The 8,695-nt window shown below is 49.5% G+C and overlaps 1 pseudogene; it reads right to left on the minus strand.

The window, feature by feature from the left end:
• Window positions 1-271: 271 nt before the first annotated feature.
• Window positions 272-8,695, minus strand: part of LOC122129442 — an 18,691-nt pseudogene continuing 10,267 nt past the window's right edge.

An 8,695-nucleotide genomic window follows, 5' to 3' on the forward strand; every position in this document is an offset into this window, starting at 1 on the left:
CTATACAAAGACTACACTACTGTACATATAAACAAATTAAAAAAAATAGTCTTGGCTCACAGTTCCTTCATCCCACAGTCATATCCATGCAATGCATCTTGGGATCTGTAGTTTCAGTGATTGATTTCACAGCCCAGGCATGTTGTGGAGATGGCTGTTCTCTTCAGCCATATGCATATATATTAGAAGAGGCCCTTTAGATCTCACAAAGAGTTCTTTTGAGCTGCAGTGCCCCCATCCTGCCCCCTCACATACCCCCCCTATCCCCTCTCTCACACACACACACACACAGAGGAATTTTGTGTCTATCACACACACACACACACACACACACACACAGACTGTGCTGCTCCTCATACGCAGGCACTAGGCTGCATAAGACACTGACACTTGTTCTGGTGGTCAGATCTCTGCTCTCATATTCCCCTCCTGAGTCTGTCCACTGTGCTCGTCACCCCTCTCCTCCCCTCTCTACTCCTCCCCTCCCCTCTGCTCCCCTCTCCTCTCCTTTCCTTTCCTCTCTTCTCCTCCTCCCTTCCTCTTCTACCCTCCCCCCCACCCTGATGGACTACTCTTATTTTTGGGTTGACACAGTGTTGGAGCTGGAGTCTGTCCTGCTGATCATTACCAACTAGAAAGAGCGCCACCAACAGCCACACAGAGGCGTTAGCGTTGCTAACTCAGCAATCCCATCATGCCGCTCTCTCTGTTCGTCTGTCTGTGTGTGTGTGTGTGTGTGTGTGTGTGTGTGTGTGTCTGTCCTGGCTAGGCCTCTCCGTCCCAGAGGCAGAGTTGCTTGTGGGGGACGTAGTACGTGAAGTGGTAGCCCTTACTGCAGCTCTTGATTCCACACTTGTAGGGGTTTCCGCGGCCGGTGGTGTCGCGGTTGCGGCAGTATTTGAGCAGGCAGGGGTACCACTCCAGGCGCAGGCCGTAGGAGCAGGAGCAGGGCTGCCACATGTCCTGCGTCAGCGAGCAGCTCTGCAGCCCTGGCGTGTCCGCTGCCTGAGGGAGTGGCTCGAACATGGAGCCCTCCACACCTGCAGGGGGAGACAAATCACCACAAACGCCATCAGAGTTTATTATTACTCTCCACAATCTACTACTGCTGATCCACACTGTCTATGTTTTGTCAGTGCTTTATCACAAACACATCAGATTTGATTGAATTACAGATTTTCTACTGGTGACTTACAGATATTCTACTGGTGAATTACAGATATTCTACTAGTGAATTACAAAGTGTACTGATGTTCTACAGCGTCCGTGCTAGAAGTCAGGTCTCTTTAGCTATGATACTACGTGTTGTCATAATGAGCAGAGATTAACATTTTTATTTCATTTTCAGTGAATTCTGGTGATTTCCAAAGTGAATTCTGATTGTGTGCTGTTTCACTAAGTGTTCTGTGTTGTGCTATATGTGTTGTGCTGACCATGTCAAATAAAATGTTATTTTGTTCCCATAGTGTTGAACCTTCCAGTGCTTCTGGAGACCGAGCTTCTCCCTCAGGCCGAACCCTTCAACTAAACTAAACATCTTCAAAGCAGCGTTGCCTCCAGCAACAGAAATACAAAAATATAAAAAACCAAAAGTACTAGTTTACAAATATAAAATGGTATAATTTCTGATGATTTCATGGTGGATGGATGTGAAGACGGATGATGATGTCAGCCAGCTGTGTGAACGCCTAGCCAGGCGTGGTTGTGTGTGTTGTGGTGTGTGTTGTGGGTGTGTGTGGTGTGTTGAGATGGTGTGTGTGTGTGTTGGATGTGTGTGTGTGTGTTGGGTGGTGTGTGTGTGTGTTGGGTGGTGTGTGTGTGTGTGGGTGTGTGTGTTGTGTGTGTGTGTGTGGGTGTGTGTGTGTGTGTGTGTGTGTTGGGTGGTGTGTGTGTGTGTTGGTGGTGTGGTGGTGTGTGTGTGTGTGTGTCGGGCGGCGTGTAATTACGGGGCAACTCGCCTCGCTCCACAGCCAGTGTTTGACGTCAGCCTCTCGTGTGTAGACGGCCTCGCGGGCCACGCGCACATGTTTGTGGATGTGTGCGCTCAGCTGCCAGGTCCGCGTCAGGTTCCCGCCACGCTCATGGTCATCTCCTCCACGCCGCGACGTTCCTCCGCCGTGCGGATTGCGTGCGGGTTTTTCTGCGGACAAAAAGAATGACATCACTTCCTACTCACTCATTCTGCTGAACTCGTCCCGTTGTGAAACAGTCATGTCCTCTACACACACTTCCTGTCCAGTGTAAGGGACAAAGCCATGCTATTAGGGCAGCCAAGCAACAAGGCAGCCACCATCTGTTTCAAACGGACCCCGCTATACCTTATGGTCACCTCCAGAACTGCCTGTCAGATCTAGTGAGTCAAGTCCAGTCAAGTGAGCCTTCATTGTTATTTCAACATATGCATGTGTCATGAATAACATGTCTTAAAAGTGCAGTCTGCCATTCTGGTGAAAGTGGATTTGACCAAAGCTGTACTGGACTCCCCTTTAACGCCACCCTCCCCTCGGATGCTGTTGTGTGTGGTGCCACCCTCCCTCGGATGCTGTTGTGGGACTAGTAAGCCTGTTTGGGTGACCCTATGAGGCTGTAGTGTGTGTAGGCAATGCTAACCTATCTGATGCCGATGTGTGTGTGTGTATGTGTGTGTGTGTGTGCGTGGGCAGTACTAACCTGTCTGAGGCGTGCCATAGACTCGCTGGGGATGATCTCATTGTGGCTGAGGCGCGAGATGAAGCAGAGGGCCTGGTACTGGCTCTGACCTCTCTCCAGCTCCCCCAGGATCAGGGCCCGGAAGATCTTCACATCCTACACACACACACACACACACACACACACACACACACACACACACACCACACACACACACACACACACACACACACACACACACACACACACACACACACACACCACAGAGAGAGAGAAGAGAGAGAGAGAGAGAGAGAAGAGTCAGTATATATCTTATATAATATACACAGTGCAGACTAATTACACATCCTAAATGTACACAATAACTATAAACACCCTGACACATTACAACTGTGCTACACAATCACTACACATACACCATCTTGTATCCACATGTCCATCTTGCACAACACACCAATTACACATGATAGTGCATCTCACTCATCTGATATCAACCACTGGTTTACTACTCTCAGATACTCATTAGTGACGCCAGACCATAATGATCTCTGAAGCTTACCACAGCATTTGAAGCACACAGCGTGATGTGAGATGACGCATTAAAGCAACTTTCTATCATTTCAGGGTGGTTAATGCCTGGGGGTGTTAGCCTCTTAGCCTCCAGCAGATGAGCACTGTTGGGAGCTTCTACCACAAGAAACTGCATATACCCTCAGCCTTGTCATTAGACCTGTCCATATACCACACTGGCATGTGGAAAATGTGATATATGGAAAAATGAGAGTCTTTTTTTTGTCTTAAATAGAGATCTTCTCTTGTCTGCGTGGCAGCTGGGGTCGTCTTTGGCTTTAAAGATGGGTGTGTGTGTGTGTGTGTGTGTTTGTGTCTTTGGCTTGAAAGATGTCAGTTTTCAGTGTTGCTGGCGGCGCTCGGCTCTCGGCTAGACCCATTCCGGCCCAGCTGTGTGTCAGGGCTCTGGGTTATCCAGCCGGGGGGAAAAAAAGGCTCTATTTAAGGCGCAGTGATTCATGTGGAGGAGGGAGACAGAAGCTGTTTCCACTCTCAGAGTTGGCTATGCGTGTGTGTGTGTGTGTGTGTGTGTGTGTGTGTGTGTGTGTGTGTGTGTGTGTGTGTGTGTGTGTGTGTGTGTTGGCGCGGAGCAGGAATGACATTTTCAAGTTGGGCTCTGGAGCCGAAGCCCTGAATGACTGATCTCAGGATGAGAGCAGAGACACACTGTACTTCAGAGAAACACCCCCTCAACCCCCCCTCCCCCCCCGCCCTCCCTCCCCCAGGACACTCCAATGCTGCTGGCACCAAGGCAGGAACACCAGGCCAATAAAGTCCACAGCACAATGAGACGGGGAGAGAGGGGGGAGTACAAGAGAAGACAGGAGAAGAGAAGAGAAGAAGAGAAGAGGAGAAGAGAAGAGGAGAGGAGAGGGGAGAAGGGGAGAGGAATGCTCCATTACAGATTTGTCTTTTCATTCATCAATCTGCCATCCTTCCCCCTGCCCTGACTGCCAACATCCAACACACACATAAACGCGCACACACACACACACACACACACACATACATACCAATCCACCCTAATCTAACAAATGCTGTTGCATGCACACACACTCTGACAAACAAACATAGTGTTTCTCTCAAATACAGTGCTGCATTTGCTTGCACACACACATCCTTCTAACACAAACATACTACTCCTCCTCCTCCTCCTCCATTTTTCACACTGACATCTCATCCTGACAGAGGGGACAGAAGCTTCCAGAAATTGATTCCCAAGCCAGAGCAGCACCCGGCCAACCTTCACACAAACACACACACTCCCATGGACACACACACACACACACACACACACTCACATGCACACACATATACACTTCCCCCTTTCACCCTTCTCTCTCTGTTTGCTGTGTATCCTCCAAGAGGATCCCATCTGGTGAGCAGGGCTGGTAAATATCACCCCCCTCACTTATCTGCTAAAGACAACATGTCAGACAGCCCCATCCTGACAGCACAGCAGTGACTCCCTCACTGTGCCCTCACACTCACACCACACACACACACACACACAAGCTGTCCACTTACACACACACCACAAACACTAGCTGTCCACTTACACACACACACACACACACCACAATCACTAGCTGTCCACTTACACACACACTAGCTGTCCACTTACACACACAATCACACACACACACACACACACACACACACACACACACTAGCTGTCCACTTACACACACACACACACACACACTAGCTGTCCACACACACACACACACACACACTAGCTGTCCAGGAGATAAGACTCCTCTCACCTCAGCTCGTATACAAACACACACACACACACACACACACACACACACACACACACACACCACACACACACACAGAAAGCAACCACCAGCTGCCCTCATACAACCTGGCCCAAACAGCAACACCCCTGCTGTAATTTTAAGGTTACTGTCCAAAGTACCCTTGTGGTGCAGTACAAATCAGGGGAGTTGAGGCTATACCAGGCTTTATCAAAAACTGCAAAAAAGAAATACCTCTTCCTGTGTTAAGGAGTTAAGGAGACACGAAGGAATCCTACACACACACACACACACACACACACACACACACACACAGGAGAGCAATGAATGAGCACAAGAGAAGGGGGAGGGGGAAACATTCTTCTTCCTCTTCCCCTCAACCCCTGCTAGTCCCAGGACAGGAGGCTAGGGTGCTAGGACCTCCCAGTAGGCAGATAAACAAGGTGGTGTCGGGTTCAGGGTGTGTGTGTGTGTGTGTGTGTGTGTGTGTGTGTGTGTGTGTGTGTGTGTGTGTGTCTGACTGTAAAGGGGGTTAAATAGCCCCAGGCACAGACAGACAGAAACACACACACACAACACACACACACACACACACACACACACACACACACACTTGTGGTAATTACAGGGGCAGAGGCATCAGTCCCAATAAGCAGCTCGCTGAAAGACAAGACAGCGCCAGCAGCAGGGGACGGGTCAGGCCCAGTCAGATACACACACAGCCTGCTAATACTACAGATACAGCACACACACACACACACAGCCTGCTAATACTACACACACACACACACACACACAGCCTGCTAATACTACACACACACACACACACACACACACACACACACACACACACACACACACAGCCTGCTAATACTACACACACACACACACAGCCTGCTAATACTACACACACACACACACACACACACACACACACAGCCTGCTAATACTACAGATACACAACACACACACACAGCCTGCTAATACTACAGATACAGACACACACACACACACACACACACACACACACACACAGCCTGCTAATACTACACATACAGACACACAGCCTGCAATACTACAGATACAGACACACACACACACACACACACACACACACACACACACACACAGAGCCTGCTAATACTACACATACACACACACACACAGCCTGCTAATACTACACATACAGACACACAGCCTGCTAATACTACACATACAGACACACACACACACACACACACACAGCTTGCTAATACTACACATACAGACACACACACACACAGCCTGCTAATACTACAGATACAGACACAGCCTGCTAATACTACACATACAGACACACACAGACACACACAGACACACACACACACACAGCCTGCAAATACTACAGATACACACACACACACACACACACACACACACACACACAGCCTGCTAATACTACACATACAGACACACAGCCTGCTAATACTACACATACAGACACACACACACACACACACACACACAGCCTGCTACTACTACAGATACACACACACACACACACACAGCCTGCTAATACTACAGATACAGACACAGCCTGCTTATACTACACATACAGACACACAGCCTGCTAATACTACAGACACAGACACACAGCCTGCTAATACTGCGGAACACAGCCTGCTAATACTACAGACACAGAGCTTGCTAATACTACAGACACAGACACACAGCCTGCTAATACTACAGATACAGACACACAGCCTGCTAATACTACAGATACAGACACACAGCCTGCTAATACTACACACAGACACACAGCCTGCTAATACTACACACAGACACACAGCCTGCTAATACTACAGATACAGACACACAGCCTGCTAATACTACAGATACAGACACACAGCCTGCTAATACTACACACAGACACACAGCCTGCTAATACTACAGATACAGACACACCCTGCTGATACTACAGGAGCTCAACACACACTACACCCTTCTCATCTCTCATTCACATGTTTGCTCCATCATCACCATATGCACTGCATACTCAGTAAAACAGTCTATCTACGTTACCCTCTGCTATCTGACCTGTTCAATCTAGTCACTGCATACTCAGTAAAACAGTCTATCTACGTTACCCTCTGCTATCTGACCTGCTCTATCTAGGCACTGCATACTCAGTAAAACAGTCTGTCTACGTTACCCTCTGCTAGCTGACCTGCTATATCTATGCACCGCCACCTCACTGGAGTAGGAGGATTGACTCGACTGACCTTCCTTGTGAGGGAACACAGCTAGTTAGCCATGACCTAAACCCTGTGTGTGTGGGAACATGGCTGACTATGTGACCCTCTGTGAGAATGAACATGCCCAGCTAAACCTTTCTGTGTGGGGAACATGAATGTCTAGCAGATCCTCTGTTTGGGAACATGAATGTCCAGCAGACCCTCTGTGTGGGAGCGTGACTGGGTGCCTGACCCCATGTCAGAGTGAATGCACCCAGCTGACCCTCTCTGTGAAGGCACACGACCGTCTAGCTGAACCTGTGTGAGGACGAACATGCCCAGTTAACCCTCTCTGTGGGAACAAGACCGACTGGCTGAACCAGTGTCAGACCTGCCCAGATTGGCTCTCTGTGAAGGAACATTACTGGCTGGCTGAGCCACCAGAGAATGAACATGCCCATCTTGGTCACTCTGTGAAGGCACATGACTGGCTGGCTCTCCTGTGTAAGTATGAACATGCCCAACTGACCCTTTCTGAGCGGCGACTGGCTAACTTCACCCTGGTGTTGCGTAGGAACAGGCCCCTGGTGTTACCCATTGAGTGACCCATTCAGTACAGCACGAGTCCACAGTTCAGTCCGTCACATTTCCTCAGTCATGAAAAAAAGAACTGATGACGCAATAAGGTCAACCATGATTGAGCGTAAACAACAGTGTGTTGGTGTGCGTCAGATCCACAGGTGTAAGGCATGGGTTTAGCCGCGCCACAGTATGGAGTGTAGTGCTACGCCACCTGAGCAAGTGTGTCGTGGTGCAGTGTGTCGTGGCGCAGTGTGTCGTGGCGCAGTGTGTCGTGGGCCTGTTGCTATGAAAACACCAATGAGCGTGAGCGACACAGGACAAAGTTTACATTGGGAGCTGGGGCAGTTTTACATGTGCCCCACAGAATCTGCCTAGCGACCGTGTTCAATTGGCTCAGGCACCGAAATCGGCGTTGCATTTCGGTCCGGGTAGGTACCGGTTGTATTGGAACCGGTTCCATATTGGTACCGGTTCTCGGTACCCAACCCTAGTCGTGGCGCAGTGTGTCGTGGTGCAGTTTGTCGTGGTGCAGTGATTCATGATTGAGCGTAAACAACAGTGTGTCGTGGTGCAGTGTGTCATGGCGCAGTGTGTCGTGGTGCAGTGATTATTGATTGAGCGTAAACAACAGTGTGTTGGTGGTCGTCAGATCCACAGGTGTAAGGCATGGGTTTAGCAGCGCCGCAGTGTGGGGTGCAGCGCTACGCCACCTGAGCAAGTGTGTCGTGGTGCAGTGTGTCGTGGCGCAGTGTGTCGTGGCGCAGTGTGTCGTGGCGCAGTGATTCTTGATTGAGCGTAAACAACAGTGTGTTGGTGGGCATCAGATCACAGGTCTAAGGCATGGGGTTTAGCAACGCCCGCAGTCGTGGGGTGTAGTGCTACGCCACCTGAGCAAGTGCACCGCTCACGTGACAATAA

This window comes from Clupea harengus, unplaced genomic scaffold (assembly GCF_900700415.2).
Source record: "Clupea harengus unplaced genomic scaffold, Ch_v2.0.2, whole genome shotgun sequence".
NCBI lineage: Eukaryota > Metazoa > Chordata > Actinopteri > Clupeiformes > Clupeidae > Clupea > Clupea harengus.